Genomic DNA, 19000 nt, shown 5'->3' with positions numbered 1-19000 from the left:
AGCTTCCAACAAGCAAAATCAATGGGAGAAGCAGGATTCACTTAACCCTTAACCACATGGCTCATGTAACAACTGCAATGATTTGCCTAACAACCGTGGCAAAAAGGTGGTAAAATCAGGTATGACTCAGATAGCAACCGCCTTGCAAAGCAATGGAAATTCTTACAATGCAATTGTGGGAATAGAGACCACCTGTATTCCTTCATGGGCAAAATGAGGCCAAGAAAGAAATAGACTGTGCTGAAATGTGTTGTAACTCTAGCATACTTCTCTTGTGCTCACCTGGGTGGGAGGTACAGAGGTGGGGGAGGCTGGGGGAGAGATTCAACCTAGAAATCAGGGGAAATTTCCTGTTGTTAGAACAATCAACCCATGGAACAGAAGTTTCCTTCGGAAGTTGTGGGAGCTTCATCCCTGGAAGCTTTCAAGAAGAGACTGGACAGCCATCGGTCAGAAATGGTGCAGGGTCTCCTGCTTGGGCGGGGGGTTGGACTAGATGACCTACGAGGTCCCTTCCAGCTCTGTTATTCTAGTCTAACGAAGAGAAAGTGGGCAGAGGAACACAATAGCTTTGGGCGAGGGGAGGTCCTGGCAGATCCTTCTGAGCTGGGAAGGTGGAAGGCTTGGAGTGGACAGAGATCAGGGGAAAGAGACTCTTATAAGGGGCCAAGGATTTGGCCCATCCCAATTACTCTTCTCTTTTTTAGATCAACCTAGAATTAACGAGGAATTTCCAGACATGAGAACAATTGGTCAGCAGAACAACTTGCCTCCAGAAATTGTGGGTGCTTCATCATGGAGGTTTTTAAAAAGGGACTGTGGACAATCCTAAACCCCGACCCAAACTAGGTAACCTCACTAGGTAGTTATTAGCACTGATGATGTTGCCTAGTTGGGTTGTGAAACACTTGCAAGAAAGCAGCCAAGCCCAGAGCACACCCGATTGGACAACCGTTTGTCTGAAGTGGTGTATGAAGTGATTTCCTGCCTAAGCAGGGGGTTGGACTAGAAGACTTCCAAGGTCCCTTCCAACTCTGCTATTCTAATTCTAATTATGTAAAAACAAGACCCCACAGTCCTCCTCCTCTCCACAAAGCCCACTCCCTTCTAGCACTGATGATGTTACCTAGCTGGGTAATGAAATGTCTGCAAGAAAACAACCGAGCTCAGGGAGCACCAAGGACCCCTCAAGTCCAACCAATTGCCCTCTTCTTTCTCAGCCATTGTGTGTGTGTGTGTGTGTGTGTGTGTGTGAGAGAGAGAGAGAGAGAGAAACTAGAATTGTTCATCCATTCCTCCCTTGTGACTGACAGGCAAAACTACCCATTACGCTCCACTGACACGCATGTCAGGTTCACAGCTCTTGAAGGAACTTCCTGTATGTCTCTGGATGGTTTCCAAGTCCTCTGAGTGAGAGCAGAGTTGAGGCTCAACCCGTTTCAATAGGTGCTGGAGAAAAAAATGCATCCACAGGTTCTGACATCATCAAGTCCAAGATGAATTGGGCTGGTGAGTCACTTCCAAGTCACGCAAGGCTCCTGCTAGGACAAGAGGGACACAGGAAGGGTTCAAGGGGCCGCCCAGTTTTATTGCCTTTTATGGATTCCAGAACAAACAGCTCCCTGTGGGGCACCAGCCCCAAACGCCCCGAAATCACAAACTCTCTCTGAGGCTTCGGAAATGGGCAAATCCTCAGCAAGGAAGGTGGCTTTGAGAGCACAGCCGTGATTTCCCAGCAAGGAGTCCTGTGTGGTTTGTCAACGTTTTGTTTACTTTGTGCGTCTGCCCCTAAAGTGCTTTTCCAAAAGGCAACATTTCGCTCCTCACTCAAGAAGCTTCTTCAGTTCTGCATCCAGCTGCTTGGATGAGAAGTGAAACATCTTCAAGGAAAACCAAGGAAGTCCAGTTGCCTTTTGAAAAAGCACCTTTGGGACAACCAGGACCGGCGGGACTGAGAAACTCCACAGACATTTGTGTGACTCTAAATATGCGCCCTTCCCCGCTCCAAAGCATGTCTACCTGTCCTCTGTCCAGTGATGTCCAATGGTCATGCCAGCAAGGGTGTGTGTGTGTGGGGGGGTGTTTCCACAAGGTATGGTCAAAAAAGTCAACACTGCAGCCAGGATGGTACAGTCGGAGCTCCCCCAGGGTTTATTTATTTATTTGCACAATTTATTGGCTGCCCATCTTACCACAGGGTAATTCTGCGTGGCTTGTAATCTTAAAAAGATAAAAACTACACAAAAGCTAAAAGGCACAGGAGATTCCTCATTGCACTGCACATGAAAACATCAAAAACTAGAAAGGGAGGGGGGAGGATAGATGAGCAATAAAGCTGTGTGTGTATGTGATGGGAAATAGAGAGGAGGGAATGACAGGTGATAAAGACCAGAGAAGCTCAGAACTAGTGTGCACTGGAAACCAAGGACAGGCACCCAGAGAAAGAATGTGGATTACCCCCAAACATCTCAGCATTCTCAAAACACTTTAGCTAGTTCTGATTGGCTGAAGATGAACTGGCCACAAGGGATGTGTGTGTGTGTGAGGAAGGGCTGGGTTGAGGGTAAAGCTTTCTGTATCTTTTGAGCACGGGAAACACAGATCTAGCCTGACTTTACTGCAGCCAACATCTTTTTAATGAAAGAGCCCTTGGCTTCAACCCAATGGAGTCGAGAGTCTTTCTTTCCAAAGGGATAAGATTGTGGCAGGCCTGACACTGGGCAATGAAAGCTATTGGTAGATTCCATGAGAGAAAAAGAAGAACTAAAAATAAGGGTACCGATACTGATACAGATAATCCTTGATTTATGACCATGCTTTTTGTGACCAAAGTTACAGCAGCACTGAAAAAAATGTCAGGCAACCTATCCTCACATTTACGACCATTGCAGCATCCCTACTGTCATGTGATCAAAATTCAGGTGCTTGGCAACCAGCGTGTATTTACAACAGTTGCAGCATCCTGGATGATTGCTCTTTGTGACCTTTCACAAGCCAAGTCCATGGGGGAAGCTGGATTTGCTTAATGTCTGAGTGATTCATTTAACGACCATTGGGAAAAAGGTCAAAAAATTGGGTGCCATTCAATATCTGCTTTGCTTGGCTATGGAAACTCTGGCCACAATTGTGGTGGTAAGTCAAGGACTACCTCTGTGGCCATTTTTTGTGCTGTTTTCTTTGAAATATCTGTCTAATTCAGATCCCAGCACTTTGGGAAAAGACTGTGGAGCTGGAAGTGAAGGGAAAGGGGGGGAGGGGCTAAACGGTTCAAAGGCTGTGGAAGCCCCTGTGCGGAATGACATTTCCCACTTAGCACAGGAACGACGAGGGGTGATTTTGTAAGGTTTGAGGAATTCAAGAAATTATTTATCAGCTATAGTTTACATTTTAAAATACGTAGCTTCATAACAATAGGTGTTCTGTATCTTAATACACAGATGTCATAGCCATCATAGTTATAGAACTTGGCTAGTCTGAATATGCTTCCCTCTTTGCCTTGCTGAGAACTGGGCAGGGTCAGGCCTGAGATGCTTCCCCTCTCCTGGCATCACCACCCCCTCTGACCTGCTCCCTGGCCATGGGAGTAGCCGCCTGGCCCTTCTCTCCTTCAAGGCCCTTCCGGCTGCCCCTCCGCCTGCGGGAGCCGAAGGAGGTGAGCATCAGGCCCGAGGGAAGTATAGAGGAGCTGGAGGACAGGCAAAAGCCTTGGATCATTAAGGCCAAGAGAGCAATACAAACATGCAAAGCATACCGGTAACAAAGGGGAAATGCCAAAGATCTCCATTTCCCTTTCAATAGAAGGTGGGAAAGTTTTTTCTTCCAACAGTAGATGGAGCTCTAACCTATGTGGTGAATTGGTCAAAAATACACACTCTCTCTCTTCCCCCACCCTCTTTCCTTCTTCTCCCCCTCCTCCATCCCTTTTTCTTTCTTTCTTTCTTTCTTTCTTTCTTTCTTTCTTTCTTTCTTTCTTTCTTTCTTTCTTTCTTTCTTTCTTTTCCTCTCCTCTCCTCTCCCCTCTTCTCCTCCATCAGGGATAAAGGCTGGCTCTCTAGAGTGAGCAGGGATGATGTGCTCCTCACTTAGACTTGTAACTTGGCATCTACAGGTTCAAGTCTGGGTGTCTGGTAGCTGTGCTGTAATGGTCAGGGTGGCATCTCCAAGAGGCCTCTAAGGGTCATTTTATTTATTTATTTCGACCCCACCTTCATTATTTTTATAAATAACTCAAGGTGGCGAACCTATCTAATACTTCTTCCTCCTCCTATTTTCCCCACAATAGCCACCCAGCCAGGTGAGCTGCTGAGAAACACCCAGGACTAGAACCCGCTGCCTTCTGGTTATTCTCCCAAAGTCACCCAGCTGGTTTTTCATGCCTAAGACTGGACTACAACCTACTAGCCCGATACCTGAACCGCTGGACCAAAGGCCAGAAGAGAGGGGTTTGGGTGAAGTTCTGGATCTTCTCCCAGGCCTTCCTTGCCTCCAAGAGACTTCTGTAAACAAGAGACACAGCCGGTGCAGAAAGCAAAGAATAGAAGCATAATCTGTTGAAATTACTAGTTGTCCAGTAGCTCATTTGGCCAGGATAAAAATCTCCGAACATTCACTTCAATCAGATCCCTAAACAATTGTAATCTTAGCAATTATTCCCTAAGCCACGTCTGAGGATCTTTTAAAGGTTATCATGAATTTGCATTTCTCTTGTCTAAATAAACCTAAACAGAGCTTGAAACACGGGGTTTATCGTCAGCAAGATTGTTTACTAAAATAGCAGCCTGGGGTGTCATATTTAGAAGCAAGTCTAACAAAAATAACATTTATTGTTCAGCTTAAAACAGTCAGCTGAGGTCTGACTTTCTCAAGGCTGAATTAAATTTAGGACAATGCAAATTTCGACTGACCTTTGAAAGTGGAATAATAAATGTTATTTTTACTTTTTCCATCTAAATATGACTCCTTAGATTGTGCCTCCATGCGGCACGTTCTCTCTGTATCACCAAGATAGGCCATTACACTAAATGTAGACATTCAAAGGAAGCAAAGATGTTGGTGTTGCTGGAGGGATATTGTCAAATTCTCCAGAGGAAGATATTCCCAATTATTTCCTCAGGCAATATAAGCCTTCTGAGATCCCAAGGACTGCAAACAAGCCTCTGAAAATTGCTCAGAAGTGTAATGGCACCAAGTGCCTACTCTCTGAACAATGCAAATTATATTCACCATGACAGCATCATTCTTAAGTCAGGATGTCCAAACTTGGCCATTTTAAGGCTTGTGGACTTCAACTCCCAGAATTCCCCTGACAGCATGGACTAAAACCGATTCTAAATGATAACAGAACAAGAGAATAACAGAGTTGGAAAGGACCTTGGAGGCCTTCTAGTCCAACCCCCTGCTCAAGCAGAGGACTCACTCTGCTTGCTGGACAAATGGTTGTCCAATCTCTTCTCAAAAACCTCCAGTGTTGGAAGTCTGTAGAGATTCTCAGTCATCCAGGTCATATTTGTCCCAAAGGTGCTTTTTCAAAAGGCAACTGGACTTTGTTTTTTCTTTTGAAGACGTTTCGCTTCTCATCCAAGAAGCTTCTTCAGCTCTGACAGGATAGCGGGGAATGGAAGGATTCTATGTCAGAGCTGAAAAAGCTTCTTGGATGAGAAGCGAAACGTCTTCAAAAGAAAGACAAGAAAGTCCAGTTACCTCCATGACCTGGATGACTGAGAATCTCTACAGGCTTTTATCTATACAATTTGGGATGGACACCCTTTGAATGGGGTGGGAGGAGGAAGGGATTTCCAGAGGGAAAATTGCAGACTACAGGAACCCTTCGCACCACACAGGTGACGCTGAGGACACAGAGAAACCTCCAAGTGGCCTCAACGACCCTCTAAAAAGGATGCAAATGACCAGCTGCCTGCAAGGAGTCTCAATCCTTCCATTCAGTCCCACCATCCGGCCAGAGCTGAAGAAGCTTCTGGGATGAGAAGCGAAACGTCTTCAAAGAAAAAACAAGAGAAAAAGCACCTTTGGGTCTCCAGTGATTGAGCAGCTACACTTTCTGGAGGCAAGTCATTCCACTGATTAATTGTTCTCAGGAAATGCCTCTTTAGTTCCAGGTTGCTTTTCTCTTGGATTAGCTTCTATCTGTTGCTTCTTGTTCTGTCTTCAGAAGCAACCTTGGAGAAGAGGTTGAATCAGAGGAAGAATTCAATCAACTTGTTTCCGAAGGAGAAGGAGCAAATTAAATACAGATAAAGTCATAATCAGCAATCAGAGTTATAGAACAGGGGCCTCCAACCTTGGTCCCTTTAAGACTTGTGGACTTCAACTCCCAGAGTCCCTCAGCCAGCAAAGCGAAGCTGGCTGAGGAACTCTGGGAGTTGAAGTCCACAAGTCTTAAAGGAACCAAGGTTGGAGGACCCTGTTATAGAACATAGGATAATAGGGTTGGAAGGGAGCTGGGAGGTCATCCAACCAACCCCCTGCACATGGCAGAAAAACCGATACCCTTCTGGACTTTCCTTGGGCTTGAATAACATAACATAACATAACATAACATAACATAACATAACATAACATAACATAACATAACATAACATAACATAACATAACATAACATAACATAACATAACATAACATAACATCAGAGTTGGAAGGGACCTTGGAGGCCTTCTAGTCCAACCCCCTGCCCAGGCAGGAAACCCTACACCATCTCAGTCAGATGGTTATCCAACATTTTCTTAAAAATTTCCAGTGTTGGAGCATTCACAACTTCTGAAGGCAAGTCGTTCCACTTATTAATTGTTCTAACTGTCAGGAAATTTCTCCTTAAACAGAATCTTTATGCCCCATCTGGGGCAGGAGCAGCAAGTGTTCTGGAAGGATTCAGAGTTTGGAGAAGGCTGGGACAAAAGGGCCTTCGCAGGAAGGAAATTATCCTAAAGCAAAGCAGGGGTGACCCTGGGAGGACCTTGACTGCTACATTTATTTATTTATTTATTTATTTATTTATTTATTTATTTATTTATTTAGTCACAACAGTATACGCAAACATTGACATAAAACGACGACACATCATATAAACATATATATATGTTTATATATATATATATATGTGCTTTTTGATTTATTAATTTGATATAATGAAAGGGAACAATAGGACAGGAACAGTAGGCTCTTTTGTGCTCTTATGCAGAAAATAGTCCTCTTAGGAATAGTCCTAATAGTTCTCTTAGGAATGGGGTGAGGTCAATAATAGACAGTTTTTGGTTGAAGTTTATTTATTTATTTATTTTGTCACAACAGTATATATAAGCATAAGCATGAAATAATTATACAATATATAAGCATATATATAAGTATGAATATGTAATAACTATATTAATTGGATATAACGAAAGGAAACAATAGGACAGGAACGGTAGGCATGTTTGTGCTCTTATGCACGCCCCTTACAGTCCTCTTAGGAATGGGGTGAGGTCAATAGTAGACAGTTTTTGGTTGAAGTTTATTTATTTATTTATTTTGTCACAACAGTATATATAAGCATAAGCATGAAAGTAACTATATAATATATAAGCATATATATAAGCATAAGTATGTAATAACTATATTAATTGGATATAATGAAAGGAAACAATAGGACAGGAACGGTAGGCATGTTTGTGCTCTTATGCACGCCCCTTATAGACCTCTTAGGAATGGGGTGAGGTCAATAGTAGATAGTCTTTGGTTAAAGCTTTGGGGATTTTGAGAAGAGACCACAGAGTCAGGTAGTGGGTTCCAGGTATTAATAACTCTGTTACAGAAGTCATATTTTCTGCAATCAAGATTGGAGCGGTTAACATTAGGTTTAAATCTATTGTGTGCGATTGAAGCTGAAGTAGTCTTCAACAGGAAGGACATTGCAATAGATGATTCTATGAGTTAAACACAGGTCCTGTCGAAGGCGGCGGAGTTCTAAATTTTTTCCAGTCTATCCAGCAACCAGGAAATATGGGAGAATCTGAACACAAGACATTACAGGAAGGGTGGGACTTTCAAGCTGTAAAACTTGGTCCAATCAAGGAACCTCCAAGACCACTCCCATCAAAACTGACAGGGCAAGGCACTAGTATATAAAAATAAGAGCAAAGCTCACTCCTTGCCAGCACTGATGATGTTACTTAGTTGGGTCATGGAATGTCTGCAAGAGAGCAACTAAGCTCAGAGAACACCAAGGACCCAAAGTTTTTTCCTCTCCTCCCCCCCCAGCCCCCTTTTCCTCCCCTCTGTAAACCCCCCTCCCTTGTAGCCCTCATGATGTTACTTACTTGGGTCATGAAACGTCTGCAAGAAAACAACTGAGCTCAGAGGGCACCAAAGTCTCTCTTTTAGCAGTAACTCCCAACAGGACTGAATGGAAAGGCAGGGGGTGAGGGTGGGGGCAGGGGAACAGAATCTCTCTCTCTCTCTCTCTCTCTCTCTCTCTCTCTCTCACACACACACACACACACACACACACACACACAGAGGCCAGGCTGGGATAAGCAAGTGTGACAAGGCTTGTTGGTTTCAGGATCCCATGTGGGACCAGAGGTCTAGTCTTCTGAGCTTTCGGACTCATGCTGGAGCCCATCCTCAGGGAACTTCTCTCTCTCTCTCATCTCTCATCCTCTTTCCCTCTCTTCTCTCCCTCTCTCTCTTTTCTCTCTCTACCTCTCTCTCTCCTTCTTTCTCTCTCTCTCTCTCTCTCTCTCTCCAGAACGTGAGTTGTTTTCATCCATCCAATATTCCTGCCTGCTCTGAAACTTTCCTAGAGGCCTGGGGTCACTACAGGGGGAAGGCCTAAATTTTTCCACCCTAGTTACAACATTCAAAGCAGCTGTGAACAAGGCAAACAGCAAACAAGAAACTCTTGTAGCTTTGTTTATTTTCATTTACTGATTTAAAATATTTACACAGCCAGCCTTCTTTCAGTCAACTCCGGGTTTGGCTGCCAAACAAAATCATATAATTTAGCTACTTCATGGAAATAGTAAATGCAGCTTTTCCAAAATATGGAAGAAATTGGTTTTTTTTTCCTTCCAAACCTTAATTTTCTTTTTTCTTGTAAGCAGACAGCAACTTCTCAGTCCTCCCTAGGCAGCCAAAAGCTACCCAATTAATTTGCTGAGAGGTTTCCACCATCCTGTTTGGAAATTTGGAAATACAGTTAGTCCTCGACTTACAACAGTTCATTTAGTGACCGTTTGAAGTAACAACGTCACTGAAAAAAGTGACTTATGACAGCTTTTCATACTTACAAACAGGTTGCAGCCTCCCTAGGACCATGTGATCAAAATTCAAATGCTGGCAACTGGTTCTTATTAATGACGGTCGCAGCGTACAGAGGTCATGACACGTGATCCATTTTTGGAGCTGTAGAAAGTCAGCACCCGCCCACCCACCCAACCTCCTAGAGAATGAAATATTTGGGGGGGGATATTACAAAGGCAGGATAGAATATTTCCCCTCAAGGAGAAATGGAGGGGGGGGAGATCTTAAGGGAGGCAGAAACCAGCCCCGGGGGTCTCCCTGCCCCAAGCAGAAGCTGAGGAGGCCAGTTTTTAGAACTGCAGGTCTGGTGATCCCTTCAGAAAGGCTGGGTCAGACAGAGACTCCAGATAAGCCACACAATTAGGCAAGCCAAAGGCTGACAAGATTAGCTCAGGCAACCACCTAGGATCTGCATGTCCCCTTCTGCCTATAGAGCCAGTCACGGCCCCGTAGGAATCCAGAAGGTATAAATCCCACCCACACTCAACTCCAATAGATCAGCTGCCCCAGAACCACAACCTCAGTCATTCTTTCCAATCAGCCCCCATTTTACTCCGGCTTGGACCTGGGCCTGGATTTTTCTTCCAACAAAAATCTTCTGAGGAGCAAAGTCCATGGAGACGCCAGATGCACTGAACAGCCCTACTAACTTAACTGCTGTGAATCATTCAACACCTGTGGCAAGGAAGGTCATAAAATGAAGCAAAATTCACTTAACAACTGTCTCACTTAAATTTGTCACTCCGTTTTGGTCACCTGTACACACAGATGCACATACACACACTCACAGACACACACACATGCAAACGTGTCTCTTGCACTTTTCCCATCTCATCCCCCGGCCACGGGCTTAATCCCCTTACTGGATTAAAACAGGGCCCGACTCTCCAAGGGGGCCACATCACACAATGCGCTAAGACCTGAACACTTAAGCATCGTGAATGATAAGCTGAACCGCCCAGCCTTTACGTGGCCTGGTTTAGCCATGGCGCAGCAGTCTGCCCCGAGAGGCATCTTCCAAGCCAGCGGAGCAGGTCCACAAGGGAGCCATGTTGGTGAGAGAAGTCCAGTTTCCTCTTTCCCAAGGAGAACCTGGACACGTTGGGTTAACCCCAAGTTGCAAGAAGAAGCCATGCTCCTTCTCTTCCCCATCCACCTATCAGCCTATTCTCCAAAGCACCAGAAGGCAGGAGAATGGATTGGTTGGTTGGTTGGTTGGCTGGCTGAAGAAGCAATGGGTGGAAATTAATCAAGGAGACAACCAGCCTAGAATCAAGGAGAAATTTCCTGACACTGAGGACAATTGATCAGTGGAACAGCTTCCCTCCAAAAGTTGTGGGTGCTCCAGTATTGGAGGCTTTTAAGAAGAGACTGGACAGCCATTCATCCAGAATAGAATAGGGTCTCTTAATCCTAAATTGCATTAACAAGGGATTCAATCAAGATTAAGTGAGGTAACAATACCGCTCTAGAAAGCCTTAGTAAGACCATACCTAGAACACTGCATCGTTTTGGTCACCACACTATAAAAAAAGATGTTGAGACTCTAGAAAGAGTGCAGAGAAGAGCAACAAAGAGGATTAGGGGACTGGAGGCTAAAACATACGATGAACGGTTGCAGGAACTGGGCATGGCTGATCTAGTGAAGAGAAGGACCAGGGGAGACAGGAGAGCATCTTCCAATCTTTGAGGGGCTGCCACAGAGAGAAGGGGGTCAAGCTGTTCTCCAAAGCCCCTGAAGGCCAGACAAGGAACAATAGATGGAAACTGAACAAGGAGATTCAACCTGGAAATAAGGAGGAACTTTCTGACAACGAGAACTATCAGCCCATGGAACAGAAGTTGCCTTCAGAAGTTGTGGTAGCTTCATCCCTGGACTGCCATCTGTCAGAAATAGTGTAGTGTCTCCTGCTTGGGTGGCAGGTTAGATGACCTACAAGGTCCCTTCCAACTCTGTTAAATCTGTTTAAATCTTTTGCTTTTGCAGGGGGTTGGACTAGAAGACCTCCAAGGTCGCTTCCCGCTCTGTGATTCTGTCTTCTGACTTGCCCTGTTCTCCAGGAAGTCACAGGAAACCAGCGGACTTTCTCATGCCCCCCCCCCGCCTTCCTAAGTGTCAAATGTCCTGTTTACATTCTGGGCATTCTTGCCTTGGGAAGGCCGTCTCTGAATGGAATTCCAGCTGGGTCACGTTTAGGCTTGAGAGAGGCAGCTAAGGGAGGCGGGAGGGGGTCCTGCTTCAAGCATTTGAAAGGGTGTCCCCTCCCCCTTTTTAGTCCAGAAGATGGCATAATGGGTGGGCTAGTGGAAGACAGGCTCCCAATGCAGGGGAAGAAAAATCTTTCACACTAAAGTAATCCTCAACTTATCATATGATAATATATGAACTATTCATTTATTGGCCCTTTGAAGATCCAAGGGCCCTGGAAAAAAGGGGACATGACCTGTTTTCACACTTACAACTATTGCGACATCCTGATGGTCACGTGATCAAAGCTCAGAGGCTTGGCGACTGACTCGTATTTGTGACGGTCGCAATGTTCCAGGGTCACGTGATCTGCTTCTGCGACCTTCTGTCAAGCAAAGTCAATGGGGAAGACAGAGTCACTTAATAACCATGCTGCTAACTTAATAATGGCAGTGATTCACTTAACAACTGCGGCAAGAAAGGTTGTAGTATGGGACAAAGCTCACTTAACAACTCCGTGACTGTTGCGATACCCCTCGGGAAGAGGAAAAGAGGCTTCCTTCCTTGGGGCAGGACTTATGATGTTATATTCCACCTTTTTATTATTCGTATAAACATCTCAGGGCATATTTATTTATTTATTTATTTATTTATTTATTTATTTATTTATTTATTTAATCGTATTTATATACCGCCCTATCTCCTGAAGGACTCAACACATCTTCCCTACCACAACAACCCTGGGAGGACAGTGGTTGACCCCAGGTAACCCAGCTGGCTTGCATGCTTCAGATGGGACTAGAACTCACCGTCTCCTGGTGATTGGCCCAAAGCCACCCAACTGGCTTTAGTGCCTAAGGCAGGACCAGAACTCACCATCTCCTGGTTTTTAGCCAGGTGCCTTCACCGGTAGACCAAATTTCCATAGCTGCACCCAACTAGACACCGGTCAGAAGTGCTTCTGGATGGCTGGGAATTCTGCCTGCGCCTATTTTGCAGGGGGTTGTGTGATTCCCTGAGATTCAAGGTGTGGCAGGAACCATTACAAAGAGCCTCCATCTGAGAAAGGGAGGGGTCTTTCATGGCTGTTCAGCTGAGGACAGGCTTTTGGGGCTGGGGTCCTCTACAAAGGAGGATGGCTATCTGAGGACCATCTGCTGAGTAAGTCAATTGCAACCAGAGTGTAAAAGTATCACCTCTGGGTGCTTTGTGGTATTTTCTCTCTGGAGAAAATGTCATTCCGTTTCCTTGCTCTGGAGTCTAGCAGTTCAGATAACAATTGCATCACACACACACAGCACAACTGACTTAAACCTTATGCAAAATACCAAACTACATCTAAAAAATTAATTATGCAAATAGTTCTGGAGCATGAATAAAATGTTTCATGAACACTACACAGAAACATTTAAAATAATTGGATATTTTAAGATGTAATTTTTTCGTCTAAAACGATGCCTATGCTTGCCAGACAAGAGTTTTTGTTAATTAAAGTAAAAATCAATTAATTTGATAGAATATTTATTATCCTCTTTCTTTCTTCCACAAAAGTCTACAAAGCCCCTTTTGTGGGATCCTGCAAGACTGAAGCTGCCATCGATAAAGAAGAAGCAGGCAGAGAGGACAAGAAGCCAGTAATCCTGTCTATGGGGCCCTTCAGAGAAGAAGGTAAGAAAAGCAGCTTTGCAGATTGAGATGGGCTGTATATAAATTTAATTAAAGAAAGGAAGGAAGGAAGGAAGGAAGGAAGGAAGGAAAAGAAAGAAAGGAACAAAGGGAGGGAGGGAGGGTTAAGGAAACAAGTCACCTAAACCAGGTAAAGGAAGGCGGGTCCAAGTGGCACACGAAGCAGCCCCTTCCCCAAATCCCATCAACAGCCACCAGATTTGTAAATTAACAAAGCAGGAGTCTGGTGAACCAAGTTTGGGGGATGATGTACACCCACTCCGAGTTGACTTTGGATTCAGACATTACAGTCTGACAGGCTAGTTCAGAAAGATGTGGGTAAGGTTTAGGGTTAGTGTGGATGAGTGTGTGTCTGTGAGAGAGAGAGAGAGACAGACAGACAGAGCACACAAATGAACATTGAAGTTTTGCTGAAGTTGTGTATGCTCCATCACTTTAGGCTTTGGACAGCCATTTGTCTGAAATGGCGTTTCCTGCTCCAGCAGAGGGTTGGACTAGAAGACCTCCAGGATCCCTTCCAATCCTATTATTCTGCATTCTATGTTCTAAATTCACTGGGTCTTTGTGTATTGGGAAGAACCTGTTCTGAAAATGATCTGTGCGTGTGTCCCGTGGCTGGCTGGGGAATTCTGGGAATTGAAGTCCACAAGTTGTCAAGGTTGGAACACCCCTCCCCCCTCCCCGGTGTAGACCCAGAAATCTGGAGCACTGGTGGAGATTGGGAGGAGGAGGAGGAGGAGGACGGATGGACCAAAAAAACACCCAAAGGTGTTTTTAGCCGTTGGCTTATAGAAGAGAAGAGGAAAAAGGAACCTTTATTTTGTAGCATGTCAGGAGAAGGAGAGGGAGGAGAAGGAGAAGGAGGAGAAGGAGAAGGAGGAGAAGAAGTGGGAGGAGAAGGAGAGGGAGGAGAAAGAGGAAAGGAGAGGGAAGAGAAGAAGGAGAGGGAGGAAAGGAGGAAAGGAAAAGGAGAGGGAGAAGGAGAGAGGAGAAGAAGAAGGAGAAGGACAAGAAGGAGAGAGGAGAAGGAGAGGGAGAAGAAGGAGAGGGAGGAGAAGAGGGAGAGGGAGAAGGAGGAGGAGGAGGAGAGGGAGAAGGAGGAGAAGGAGAGAGAGAAAGAGGGAGGGAGGCCTCCTCCTTGGCCAAAGGAGTCACGTCTCCCAGGGGCAGAAAACTCGGCTTTATTATTTATAGGTCCATAGCCGCTTTAAAAGGCCGGCTGGCAGGAGGAGCCAGGGGTGCTGGGAAGGGTTGGCAGCGGATCAAGGCAGCCTCCCAACCAGATGGGCCCTCCCAGTTAAGGAGGAACAAGCGAAGTGTGACTGCGGCCAGGGCCAGGGTGTGTCCATGCACGGCTGTTGTGCAAGTGGCTCAAAGCCTGTGTGGCTTTTGCCTTTGTCTCCAAAGTAGTTAGATGGTGGCAGAATCCCTGCTTGGCTTCTCAGATATCCCCAGGAGGGGGCCCCTCCTCCAAAGCATCTTGTGCCCCCACCTGCGTCCCCCCAACACACAGACCTCCACCTCAGTCCAGGAAGGAAAGGAGGGAGGGAGGGAGGAAGAGGAAGGAAAGATAAGGGATGGACGGAGGGAAGGATAGAAAGGAGGGAGAGGGAGAAGGGAAGGAAGGAAGGAAGTAAAAAGATGAGGGAGGAAAGAGGAAGGAGAGAGGAAGAAAGGAAGGGAAGATGAGGGAGGGAGGGAGGAAGAGAAAGGAAAGATAAGGGATGGACGGAGGGAAGGATAGAAAGGAGGGAGAAAGAGAAGGAAAGGAGGTAGAGAGGTAGTTGGAAGGAAGGAAGAAACAATGAGGGAGAATGGGAGGAAGAAAGAGGGAGGGAGGGAGGGAGGGAGGAAGGAAGGAAACAGGAGGGAGGGAGGGAGAGGCAAGGGAAGGGAATCAAGAGGATCCCTGAGAAAGCCAGGGTCTAAGGAGGGGATCCTTTGCGTCTCAGGCTGGGCCACCCAGGGCCCTTTGTTCTGCTGGACCAGGCAAGGGGGCTGGCACTGGGCATCCAGCCAGCACAGTTTAACTATAGCAGAAGTAAACAAGCCAGGATTAAAAGAGAAAACAGTTCAGCATTCTCTGGAGCTTGGAACGAAACTGGAGACCCCAATGGAGCATGAAAGAAAAGATCGGAAGCTTCCAGAAGCCTTTGATGTCATCCTTATTACCTGCATTTCCATGCCCCTCCAGGCCCCCCTCCCCTGCTCTTTTAATTCTTTGCCACTCCCAAAAACTTGACACTTCTTGTCTCTTTTCTTTGGCCATAAAAATTAGTGTCTGACTGAGAGCTGCTTTTTCTGAGCCTTATTTTTTAAAATTAACGAAGAACAAAATGCAAAGAAAACAAATACACAAAATTATTTTTAAATACACACACACACACACACACACACACACTCATAGATCTACATACATGAATAAATGTAAGCCATAATTGATTCTATCCATCCATAGCTAATTTTGACTCACTTCTTCAGAGCGTGAAATACCTGAAGCTGCAGGTTGGTCTTTCCAGGGCCGAGGAGAGCCTGCCTTCAGGATATGAGCAAGACACAGAAAATCCATCTTCTTTGCACAGAGGCCCCGTCTGAAAACCTCAAAGGAACAGAAGCATCTGAAAATATGAAATCTCAAAATTGAACTAATGAAAGTAATTGCTTCTTACCCGAGTGGAATCCTGAACTATTGGTTTCACTGCTTCTTTGTGCACCAGGCTCCAGGTTTGGTATCGCCCCAGGTGACCCTGGCAATTAAGGCGGATGGCCTGCAGGTAATTCGCCTTACAAACCTTATCCAGCAAACATGTGGAAAACTCTTAAAAATATCACCGGCTATGGCAAACCTCCTTCCCAGGCTGAAGGTAATCAACAACTGGCAGATGACCTGAATGAGTTTTACTGCAGGTTTGAAAGGAAACTATAGCCACCTATCTCCACAACCCCCATCTCAGACACACCAACAACAGCCAACTGACCCCATTTCATTGGGTTCACAACCCCTAGTGATCACAGAAAAGGAAGTGCAGGACCTATTTCACAGACAAAAGCCAGGAAAAGCTCCAGGCCCAGACAAGATAACTCCTTCTTGCTTAAAAGTCTGTGCTGGCCAATTGGCCCCCATCTTCACCCATATTTTCAATAAATCACTAGAGATGTGTTATGTTCCTTCTTGCTTCAAACGCTCTACCATCATCCCAGTGCCGAAGAAGCCCACCATCAAGGAACTGAATGACTACAGACCAGTTGCTCTAACATCTGTAGTCATGAAAACCTTTGAAAGGCTAGTGCTTTCCTACCTGAAAACCATCACGGATCCGCTGTTAGACCCCTTGCAATTTGCATACCGAGCAAATAGATCAACAGATGATGCTGTTAATATGGCTCTGCACTACATCCTACAACATCTTGAGTCTCCAAAGACCTATGCAAGGGTCCTTTTTGTAGATTTTAGTTCAGCATTCAATACCATCATTCCAGACATTCTTCTAACTAAGCTAAACCAGCTACAGGTACCGGAACAGGCTTGTAAGTGGATCACAAGCTTCCTAACAAACAGGAAGCAGCAGGTGAAGCTAAGTAAGATCACATCAAATACCTGTACAATTAGCACAGGGGCCCCAATGACGAATCCGCATATAGACGAGAGGTCGAACGACTAGCCTCGTGGTGCAACCAAAACAATCTGGAACTGAACACACTCAAAACCGTAGAAATGGTGGTAGACTTTAAGAGAAACCCTTCCATACTTCCACCTCTCACAATACTTGACAACACAGTATCAACAGTAGAAACCTTCAAATTTTTAGGTTCTATCATATCGCAAGATCTAAAATGGACAGCTAACATCAAAAACATCATTAAAAAAGGACAGCAAAGAATGTTCTTTCTGCGCCAACTCAGTAAGCTCAAACTGCCCAAGGATCTGCTGATCCAGTTCTACAGAGGAATTATTGAGTCTGTCATTTGCACCTCTATAACTGTCTGGTTCGGTTCTGCAACCCAACAAGAAAGACACAGACTTCAGAGGATAATTAGAACTGCAGAAAAAATAATTGCTACCAACCTGCCTTCCATTGAGGACCTGTATACTGCACGAATCAAGAAGAGGGCCGTGAAAATATTTACAGACCCCTCGCATCCTGGACATAAACTGTTTCAACTCCTACCCTCAAAACGACGCTATAGAGCACTGCACACCAGAACAACTAGACACAAGAACAGTTTTTTCCCGAAGGCCATCACTCTGCTAAACAAATAATTCCCTCAACACTGTCAGACTATTTACTGAATCTGCACTACTATTAATCGTTTCATAGTTCCCATCGCCAATCTCTTTCCACTTATGACTGTATGACTATAACTTGTTGCTGGCAATCCTTATGATTTATATTGATATATTGACCATCAATTGTGTTGTAAATGTTGTACCTTGATGAACGTATCTTTTCTTTTATGTACACTGAGAGCATATGCACCAAGACAAATTCCTTGTGTGTCCAATCACACTTGGCCAATAAAAATTCTATTCTATTCTATTCTATTATCAGTCAAGAGGAGGGCTGGTTTACCCCCAAGTCCTTAGGAGGTGGGGAAACAACAGGCAAGGACTTCATAGCCGAACATCAACACCCCAATCAACAACTAAAAAGCCACACACAACCAGGCACCACATAAATACAGAGTCCTCGATTTACGACCACAATTGAGCCCAACATTTTTATTGTTAAGTGAGACATTTGTTAAGTGAGTTTTGCCCCGTTTTATGACCTTTCTGCCACAGTTGTTAAGCGTATCTCTGCACTTAAGTAGGTAAAGTGGTCGTTAAGTGAATCCAACATTCCCGTTGACTTTGCTTGTCAGAAGGTTGCAAAAGGGGATCATGTGACCCCAGGACACTGCAAAGGTCATTAAGTAGGAACCAGTTGCCAAGCGTCTGAATTTTCTGACTGTGGGAATGGTGCAACGGTTGTAAGGGTGAAAAGCAGTCATAAGTCACTTTTTTCAGTGCCGTTGTAACTTCTAATGGTCACTAAACAAACTGCTGTAGGTCAACGAGAACCTCTATTGCATTTATTTTGTTACAAATTGCAGTTTTACTTTTTAATATTGCAACTGTCCAGAGTTACTATGTGGCAAGATGGGCAGCTAACAAATCTTAACAATAAACATGAAAAAAAAACAATAAACAAATAAATAAAACTAACTAAGGACAGCCAGTTCCATGCAGTTTCCCTGAATCCAGAGGTTCCTTCCCAGGGATGCTGTTTTTGACCCCCCAGGCCAACCGGCTGTTCCCCAGGTGGACTTCCCTGTGGTCTTCCCTCTGACACCAAGCAGGACTTGCCCACTTTGCAGCTTGTAGCGACCAACACAGAAAGCACCTGCATTTATGACATGATGGTGGGAGTCATCCCAGGGGGCCCTTTGGAAGGATGCTGAAGACCAGGGGATGGGACAGAGCGCTGAAGGCCCCCTCAGGTGGGCAGAGCCGTCTCCAGGGTGGGCCAGCCCTGCCTGGCTCTCCTGTGGTCAAGGTGATGCTTTGCACTCCGGAACCACCGCCAGGTCTGAGACCACCCAGGTAGAAGGACTGCTCTGGGCCGGCCACGCGCCCGCCAGGTGCTGCCTCAGGGCTCCGAGGGGAGGGGGCTTCTGCCAGGCACAAAACAAGGGGCCAGGGCCAGAAACTCCCTCGGGGGACCAGGGGAGGTTGGCTCAAAAGAGGGGGGTCTCAAAGGGCCTCCCCTTCCCACGGCCCCGCTGGGCAGCGAAGGCGCCCCCTCCCTCCCCCCTTTGCACGGAACGTGGAGGCTGAGCCGGGCAGGT

Source organism: Ahaetulla prasina, chromosome 6 (genome assembly GCF_028640845.1).
Source record: "Ahaetulla prasina isolate Xishuangbanna chromosome 6, ASM2864084v1, whole genome shotgun sequence".
Taxonomy (NCBI): domain Eukaryota; kingdom Metazoa; phylum Chordata; class Lepidosauria; order Squamata; family Colubridae; genus Ahaetulla; species Ahaetulla prasina.
The sequence above is the reverse complement of the archived record's forward strand: the minus strand, read 5'-3'. Positions refer to the sequence as shown.